We start from the raw sequence: 9,792 nt of genomic DNA, 5'->3' as shown, positions 1-9,792 counted from the left end.
TCCTCCTCCTTCTTCTTCCTCTCTCTCTCTCTCTCTCTCTCTCTCTCTCTCTCTCTCTCTCTCGGTACTGGGGATTGGACTCAGGGGCACTCGACCACTGAGCCACATCCCCAGCTCTATTTTGTATTTTATTTAGAAACAGGGTCTCACTGAGTTGCTAAGGGCCTCACTTTTGCTGAAGCTGGCTTTGAACTCAAAATCGTCCTGTCTCAGCCTCCTGAGCCGCTCGGATTACAGGGATTACAGGCGTGCATCACCACACCTGTCTTTTATTCTTTTTTTTTAAGGCAGCGTCTAACTAATTTGCCTAGTTGGTTGGTTCCAACTAACAGTCTTCCAGCCTCAGTCTCCCTAGTAACTGGGATTACAAGAATGTGCTAAAACGCCTGGCTAACACTTGAGATAAGAGATTTAACCTCTTCACACCTTAGTTTCCACGTTTGAAAGCAGGAATAATGATAGTGCATAAGTCAGGGTTGATAACAGAATTAAAAGAGGTCAAACTTAAGGGAAATACAGGTAAATGATACTACCCATGTGTTAATCAGTTTTGTGTTGCTATAACAAGATACCCCAAATTGGGTACTTAAAAGATTTTTAGTTAACTCACAGTTTTGGAAGCTGAAAGTCTGATGACTCTATTAGTTTGACTCCCAGTGACAGTCTCATGGAAGATGGCACCAAGATGACAGGACCTATGGAGAAGATATCACAGGAAATAGGAAGATTCAGGGGTCTGGTTTGGCCTTTTTGTAACAACTTGTTCTTATGAAAATTCATTTATAAAACTCATTCCATAATCCCATTTGAGGGCAGTACCCCAGTGACCTAATACCTTTATTTTATTTATTTGTATGCAGTGCTGAGAATCAAACCCAGTGCCTCACATGTGCTAGTTGAATGCTCCACCACTGAGCCACAACCCCAGCCCAACAGGGAAGCTTTTTATACAGAGGCTGTTTCCTAGAAAAAAAATTGGTAAGTAATAGCTAATATATAAAACTCTTGTATTTGCAAATCATTTTCATATACGTTATTCTAATTCTGTCCTTTAAGCAAAACTGTTATATACCTTTTAACCAATGAAAAAAACAAAGGACTTCTGGATATTTCCACTTCACCATCTCAGAGGTGGCATATATTCAACATTTATAAAATGAGTTTCAAATCTGTCCCTTAGATATTCTCTATACTACAATATGTTCCTATAATCTATTCTGTTACTGGAGTCAGAAACATGAGTGTCATCTTCCTGTCACTTTTTATGCCTAGTTGAGGACTAAAAGATGCCAAACCTTCCACAGATAAAATAACAATTTAACCTCCCTACTGGTATTTTGTTAATTTAGGCTCTTCAAATTTTGAGAGTCTAATTCATGTTTTCCAAACTCTGTTATTTAGAGCCAGAGGATTCCTTGGAGGCCCTTTAGAGGAGGAAAAAACTGTGTCTGGAAGAACATGTACATACAGTGATGTACTGTAGGCTGACTTCCTTCGGTTTCAATCATAGCTTATTTTTTTATATATTGGGCATTAGAAGGATCAATTCATCAACAAAAGGTGAGATAGAGCAGCTACTCTGGGTCAGGCACCATGTAGATGATAAATAATATGGTCGATGGGGTCCCTCCATCATAGAGCTCACAATGTAATGGGAAAACCAGTCATTCGAAATGAATCTGAAGTTGTGAAGTTCTAACAAAGAGGAAGCCCAGGATGTTATACTAACTAAATCAATTAGATCTGAGGAGTGGAGGTAAATGGAAATGATGAGTGTGGAAGTTTAAGAAGAAATTTGAAAAAATGAGTGGAAATTACCTAAACTGAAAGGGGAGAGGAAGAGCTTTCTGCTGGGATAGGGGTGTGTGCAGTAAAAACATCCCAAGCCTAATTTATAGAGGCTCGGGTATAGAGGCTCCGGTAGGCAAAAGCCTGAACTGTTAGAATAATCAAAATAATTCGAATACACATGCCTGTAATCCCAGCAGTTTGGGAGGTTCAGGCAGGAAGATCTCAAGTTCAAAGCCAGCCTCAGCAAAAAAGCAAGGTGCTAAGCAACTCAGTGAGACCCTGTCTCTTAATAAAATACAAAATAGGGCTGGGGATGTGGCTCAGTGTTTGAGTGCCCCTAAGTTCAATCCCCAGCACCAATAAAATAAAATAATTCAGATAGAATCAGACCATGGAGATAAAGAGCATGGAATGGGGAAAGAATAGAGAGGTCAGTAAGGACTAAATTTTCTGAGGCCAAGATAGGCCATGTTAAGATTTTGGACTTTTTTTTTTTATTATTTTTTTAAGTCGATTATGGCTGCAATATTAAGAACAAGTTAGGGAAGAGTAAAAGTGAAAAAGGTTCTGGTAAGTTCCAGAAACAGATGAGGCAGTGGTACACTGAAACTCACAGGGAGAGAAAAGACCAGGTAGAAGGAGAAGAGCTAATTCTGCAGGGCTTATTTATAGTGAGCAGGAAGCCTTTGGAATTTTTTTTTTTTGTAAGTTTTAGGTGGATACAATATCTTTATTTTACATTTATGTGGTGCTGAGGATTGAACCCAGTGCCCCATGCATGCTAGGCGAGCACTCTACCACTGAGCCACAACCCCAGCCCTGGAATGTTTTAAAGAAAGAAATGACAAGATAAAATTAATCTTTTAAATTGCACACTCTGGTTTTTTTCTTTTCTTTTTTGTAATGGGTTGAACCCAGGGGTACTCTATCTCAGAGCTACATCTCCAGTCCTATTTTATTTATTTATTTGTTTGTTTATTTATTTATTTGGACAGGTCTTGGCTAAATTGCTAAGGCTGGCCTTGAATTTACAATCCTCCTGCCTCAGTGTACTGAATAGCAGGGATTGCAGGCTAGCACCATGACTAACCAACCAGTCTTGGGTTCCTCTTTAAACAATGAATTAGAATGTGTTAAGAATAGGTAGTTGTGGGGCTGGAGTTGTGGCTCAGTGGTAGAGTACTTGCCTAGCACATGTGAGGCACTGGGTTCAATCCTCAGTACCACATAAAAATAAATAAAATAAAGGTACTGTGTCCATCTACAACTAAAAGAAAAAAAAAGGTATGAGCCAGGCAGTGGCACATGCCTATAATCCCAGTGGCTCAGGAGGCTGAGGGAGGAGAATCTCGAGTTCTATTGACATCAGATCAATATTGTCATTGGATTTGCCATTTTAGATCAGGAGCCATTTTATCTAGAGGTTCCAAAGTTTTGATTCTGAGGCAATGCTGCTTAACTTCTCATTAAGAACGTGTGCCTGTAAAACGATCAACCTCACCCCAGTTTAAATTCCTGAACAGCTTATGAGATTCCTCTTGCAGGCTATAAAGCTGCTCTGTAAGTGCCCACAGGCTGCTGCTCTCCTTGGAGGGACAGCCTTGTCGGTATGCTTCCTGTTACTGACAATAAATCTCTTGTGTGACGTTCTGTGTGTGTGGTGTGGTCCTTGAACTTCATGTGCACTCTGCAAGTGTCCTTTCAAGTTCAAAGCCAGCCTCAGCAAAAGCAAGATGCTAAGCAACTCAGTGAGACCTTGTCTCTAAATAAAATAAAATAAAAATGTTAAAAAAAAAAAAAGTTTTGAGCTGGGCGGTGGCACACATCTGTAATCCAGTCAGTTTGGGAGATTGAGACAGGAGGATCAAGGGTTCAAAGCCAGCCTCCACAATAGTGAGGCCTGTCTCTAAATAAAATACAAAATAGGGCTGGAGATGTGGTTGAATGTCTGTGAGTTCAATCTCTAGTACCAAAAGCAAAGGTAGTAGTGCCCACCTGTAATCCCAGAGGTTTAGGAGTCTGAAAAAGGTGGATCAAATCAGCCTCAGCAATTTAGCAAAACCTTGTTTCTAAATTTAAAAAAGGATGGGGTAAGCTGGGGGGATGTGGCTCAGTGGTTAACTGCTCCTGGGTTAAATCCCTAGTACCAAAAAAAGAGTAAGTAGTTTAAGACAGGTACCTTGATCACGAATTCAAATACAAAATAGGGCTAGGAATGTGGCTTAGTGGTTGAGTACCCCTGAGTTCAATCCCCGGTACCCCCCCCCCAAAAAAAGAAGAATTTATGAGGTTAAGGGATTTTTTTGGTTTTGTTTTTTTCTTCTTTGTCTTCTTATTTTTCTTGTTTACTAGGAAAGATTTGTGGATGGTAAAGATCCAGGAGAGAGGGAACAGTTAAAGGCACAAGAGGGTGAGAAGATGGTCTACCAAGCCAGGAGGCTGCTATTAACTGAAGGGATGTGTCTTCCCTAGAGTAGAAAGGAAGCATCTAGATTCAGGAAGGCTGTTCACTTAGCTGAAGGGTAGTTGAGTGTCCCTTCTTATGGCTTCTGTTTTCTCAAAATAAGCCCTTTTTCTAAGGGCCCCCAGCCCTCTTCTTCATGTCCTTGGTCATGACATTTTGCCAATGCCTATGAATCATCTTCCCTTCCAGGGAATAGTGTCTCACCTCATCTCTACAGGTTTCCTCCATTGAAAAATGAAAGGAGGGCTGGGGATGTGGCTCAAGTGGTAGCACGCTCACCTGGCATGCATGCGGTTCGATCCTCAGCACCACATACCAACAAAGATGTTGTGTCCAATGATGACTAAAAAATAAATATTAAAAAAAAATTCTCTCTCTCTGTCTCTCTCTTTAAAAAAATATTTTTAAAAAAAAAGAAAAAAGAAAGGAATCAACAAATGGAAGGAAGGAAGGAAGGACCACGTGCAACAATTTTGAAGGTCTTTTTCCTCAAGTCTTCAGAAAGAGATTTAATAACAAAATGAGAGCTAAAACAGGAATGATTCAAACTGTGCTCAGACAAAGCTCAGGTGGAAGAGTTTCTATATCACCATTAGGTAAAACAGCTAACAAGTAATAAATGATTTTGCAGGGGGAGGGGTGCTTAACCACTGAGTTATGATTTTTGCTCTGATTTTTTTTCTGAGATAGTATCTCACTAAATTGGCCATACTGACCTCAAACTTCTTTTTTTAAAAAATTCTTTTAGTTGTAGATGGACAGAATGCCTTTATGTTATTTGTATATGGTACTAAGGATCAAACCCAGTGCCTCGCACATGCCAGGCAAGCGCTCTGCCATTGAGCCACAGCTCCAGTCCCTGACCTCAAACTTCTGATCCTCCTGTCTCAACCTCTTGAATAACTGGGGTTACAGGAATGTGCCACCATGCCCAGCTAGAACAAATGACTATTCATAACTGCTAATGTACTATTATGACAAGATGATTCCCAAATTCCCAAACTTCTGTTAGGGCATAAATTCTTCCCTTCTGAAATATGGACCTCTCACACTGCCAACACACAGTATAGGAAACCAGAAGAATTACCATGGAAAAACAAAATGCAAGTATGCAATGCATAATTTTACTTTTCTGTATTCTAAAACATAAAAGTTCCCTGAGAATCACATAAAAAAAATAAATTTGGATTCATTTCATTTCTTTGAGAATTTTTTTTGGTGGTCCTGGGGATTGAACCCAGGGCCTTGTGTATGCAACTCAATCACTCTATCAACTGAGCCATATCCCTAGCCCTCTTTGAGAATTCTAAAAAAGAAAAGAAAAAGAAATAGAATTGTTATCAACAGAGAATTTGAAATTTTATTTAATATTTTGGGGGAGGGAACTATGCTGATGATTACATTGCCATCTTGTGGCCTCTTGGGGTAGTGTTCGTATCTGCCAGTAATAAAGATTAGACAAAATCACCTCTTCCCAGTATAAGAATAGGATCTAAGCTGAGTGCAGTGGCGCATTCCTGTAATACCAGCAGCTGGGGAGGCTGAGGCAGGAGGATTGTGAGTTCAAAGCCAGCCTCAGCAAAAGAGAGGCACTAAGCAACTCAGTGAGACCCTGTCTCTAAATAAAATACAAAATAGGGTTGGGGATGTGGCTCAGTGGTCGCATGCCCCTGAGTTCAACCCCCAGTACCAAAAAACCAAACAAGCAAAAAAAGAATATGACATGAGGCTTATTGTGGAAGTATCTATTTTCTATTTAAGCTATTCTTCAATATCTAACTAAGTCACATGTTAGTATTTCCCAAAACAGATCTTTCAAGAGGTAGTGAGTCCTACAGTTATCAAAATTATTTTCTTTTTATATTAACTCTCTGCAACCTTCTTTGCCTCCTTGACCAGTCACCCTGGTGTCTATTCTCATAGCACTGGGCATCCCTGTTGTGGCCCTCTTCTTCCCCCTTGTAATTACCTATGGAACTGTCTAACTTCTTTTGTGGGGTCTAAACTCTTGGCATAGGGACTTGGGGAAGGTAGGGGAAGGAGGGTAGCTACATTGTTTACATCGAAGTCTTTGGTACACAGCAGACACCCAATAAATGTTTCCTAAATAAATCACTTTATTGAACATGTAACCCCCGCATTTCACCTACATACAAATCCTCCCCTACAAACCAGAGCTATAGATCTTTAATATTTCCTTTATCTAACCTCAAAACAATATTAAACTGTTCCTAAGGTACTTGTGATTCATAGTATGTTCTGGGTTTTTATAATCAGCAATGAACTTAAAGAGCTTATAAAACAGTGTCCTTGCTTCAAATCCCGCCCCCACACCGTCTTTTGTATCATGGATTGAACCGAGGGGCAGGCACTTAACCACTGAGCTGCATCTGAAGGATGTGGGAAATAAGTCCAAGAACATTTCCCTTAGGCTTTTATCATTTCAAAACTCAGGCATCTGCTAGTCCAAAGGAACACCAAAGGAACTTGCACCTGACTGGCACCTGATGCCCACCCTAATGGATCACTTGACCCCAATACAATAAGCCCCAGGAAATTCCGTATTTACTTTCCTGTCCCACCCTAATGGGTCAGCCAGTCCCAATATAATGAACCCCAGGAATTGCCCACCTGTCCCACCCTAAATGAAGCCTATATAACCCAGATCCTTGCTTCAGCCCATCACCATTTTCTGCCCAGAAAATGAGCCACAGCAGGGTTACACCAATTGACTCTGCCCCTAAATACTGAATAAAGAAAAGCCTGCTGATCTGAGGTTTTCTGTTTCATGTGTATGTCATTTGTCTTTACAATATCCCCAGCCCTTATTTATATTTTATTTAGAGACAGGGTCTTACTGTGTTGCTTCAGGCCTCGATAAATTGCTGAGGCTGGCTTTGAGCTCATGCTCTTCCTGCCTCAGCCTCCTGAGTCACCAGGATCGGGATTACAGGTGTGTGCCACTACATTCAGCAAATATCTGTCTAGCTGAATGGATGACAAAGAGTAGTTCTTTTTACTGAATGAAGAATTTGCCTAAGAAGTAGAACAGCCATATGCTGGTTGTCATGATGGAGCCAGTGCTGAGTCTCTGAGGTCATTTGTTTTCACGTGGTGACCTTCTACCACCTTCCTTTATAAACCCTCTACAGTGGCATGCCCAGCTTGGTGGTGTAAGTCTGTAATTCCAGAAATTTGGGAGGATGGGGAAGAGGACTGAAAGTTCCAGGCCAGCCTGGAAAACTTAGCAAGACCCTGTCACAAAATAAAATAAAAAGGGCTGGAGATGTACAACACTGGTAGAGCACCCCTGAGTTCAATCTCCAGTATGGAGACCCTCTACAGTAAGCTGGGGCAGACAGGTGCCTCCATTTTGCATTGCCAGGGGTCTCAGGGGAAAGAGTAAATTCTTTCCAACTGGCTGGGAGTATGTTTATCACTTTCATTCTGTCAGCCAGGCATCTGGAAAACAAAAATCACAAACTTGCATTTGTCTCTCTTTTTGCTTTTATTTCCAAGTACTATACTTTTACATTAGAGATTTTTAAAACATAAAAACCACTCTGCAGGGCTGGGGCTGGGGCTCAGTGGTAGAGCACCTGCCCAGCATGTGTGAGGCACTGGGTTTAATCCTCAGCACAACATAATAAATAAAGAAAAATAAAACATCTTTAAAAAAACCCACTCTGCATACAGATAGGAGAAAAATTCAAGGTGTGCTTTTAGAATTTGATTTTAGGACTTATGTTCTCAGTGGCTAGAGAAATATTGGCATATTAATATATCATTTGTATACCACAATGTAAGCAGCATCTGCCATAGACATGCTGGGACATGCTGGGACTCACTAAGTTGGTAGCCATAAGGAACAGCAGCCATTGTACTGCTTAGTTATGTCTGCTTGCAATTGATAAAGAGCTATAAGGGGCACTAGCCATAGGCATGCTTAGCAATGACTGGTTACAACTGATAGGGAACACAGCTCCATGGACATGCACAAAGAACATGCCCGGCTGCGTTACATCACCTCGATGGACATAACCAATGGACATTGACTTTCACTGGATGTAACCAATCACCAATATACAACACCAACTTGGAACTGTATTTAAATTACTGCTCCTGCCACATTGAAGAGTTTTGCTCTAAGGACATCAGTGAGACTGGCTGCCTTGCTGTCCATCCCTGGACCGACTCCACCATTCCCTGACGTCCAGTCATTGGCTGGAGAGAATCATCAGACAAGGACAACATCTGCTCTTTGGGCTAAGAGAAGTCGAGTGGCATCAGAGGTATTTTAGGGCTCGTGGTTGCCCTAGCATTGTGTGATTTGCTTATAGTGTTTAATTAGTGTGCATTGAATGCTAGTTGGGGTGCTCCCACACATCCACCACTTTTTGCATTAATTGTTTATATTTGATGATTGGTGTGGTTGAATATGTGCCTCAGAGTAATTATTAAGAGTACCGCTACACACATCCTTTACTTCCGTCTCTATTTCTCCATGCTGTTTAAAAAAAAAAAATCACAATTGTCTAAGGCAGATACACTGTTCTTATCAAGCTATGGGATATGCTGGATTTCAAAGTATTAGCCATACAAATTTCTTTTTTTAAAGGTTTTTATTTTATTTTATTGTAGCTGTAGATGGACAGAATGCTTTTATTTGTTTATTTTTATGTGGTGCTAAGATCGAAACCAGAGCCTCGAATGTGCTAGGCAAGCCCTCTACCACTGAGCTACAGCTGCCCCCGCCCCACTTACAATTTCAATATTAGTACACATGAGAATGTACCAGCAAACAAAGTGACTTCTTTAATAAATAATCTTGAAAAAATAACTTAGAGTGCTTGCCTAACATGTGAGATGCTCTGAGTTCAATCTCCAATACTGCAAAACAACAACAAAACAAAAATATCAAAACAGAAAAATAAAAGTTTTAGAACACATACACAAAATCAGAGGATAGAGATATTTTAAGTATTGTTTACAAACTAGTGTCAACCTGTAACTTGTTAGTTCCTGGTCTGGGTCAAGATAAAGTACTAGTATTGAGAGTATGAATTAAAAAATTCTTATAGCAATTTTGCATTGCCCTCACATCCAAGTCAATGATCAATGGTCATGTCTAATATAGAAAAGTTTAGGTGTCGGGTAACTTGGGTAGTGAGTTCAACATGCAGTATGAGCTGTGAACTAGTCCTAAACAATAGGACCACCTATCAGTCTGCAACAAATTGGATAACGAAACACAAAGCAAAACAGAATCTTCATCATAGTTAGGAACACTGTCTTAAGATTTGGGAAAGAAATTCTCAGCCACACTTAACAAAGCTGAAGTTCCTCATACCCAGTAAACAACAAAATCTATGAAGGATTTCTATGGAAAAAAGTAATTATCATTTTAGCAAAAATCAGAAACTGATACAATCCCTTCATAGACATCTTTGGGACTCATATTAACTTGGTCTGGAGGCAAGGCTGGGAGAGAGGAATGAAAGAGCATGCCCTGCGTTTCTGCACTTACCCTGCTGCCA

At 40.3% G+C, this 9,792-nt stretch overlaps 1 protein-coding gene across 3 annotated transcripts in view; it reads right to left on the bottom strand.

Moving 5' to 3' along the window:
• Ints8 (integrator complex subunit 8) overlaps window positions 1–8,790 on the bottom strand; it is a 62,106-nt gene extending 53,316 nt beyond the window's left edge. For 2 of the 3 annotated variants that reach the window (XM_048782823.1, XM_048782824.1), the window contains exons 1-2: window positions 8,785–8,790; window positions 4,624–4,629 (exon numbers count right to left, since the gene is read on the bottom strand). The gene's annotated coding sequence lies outside the window, so the exon portion shown is untranslated. Of the gene's footprint in view, window positions 1–3,546; window positions 3,553–4,623; window positions 4,630–8,784 lie in introns of those variants that run through there. The other variant, XM_015485971.2, reaches the window with a different exon arrangement.
• Between the last annotated feature and the right edge of the window lie 1,002 nt (window positions 8,791–9,792).

The sequence above is a fragment of the Marmota marmota genome, unplaced genomic scaffold (assembly GCF_001458135.2).
Source record: "Marmota marmota marmota unplaced genomic scaffold, marMar, whole genome shotgun sequence".
NCBI lineage: Eukaryota > Metazoa > Chordata > Mammalia > Rodentia > Sciuridae > Marmota > Marmota marmota.
This window is presented reverse-complemented; position numbering and strand designations above follow the sequence as displayed.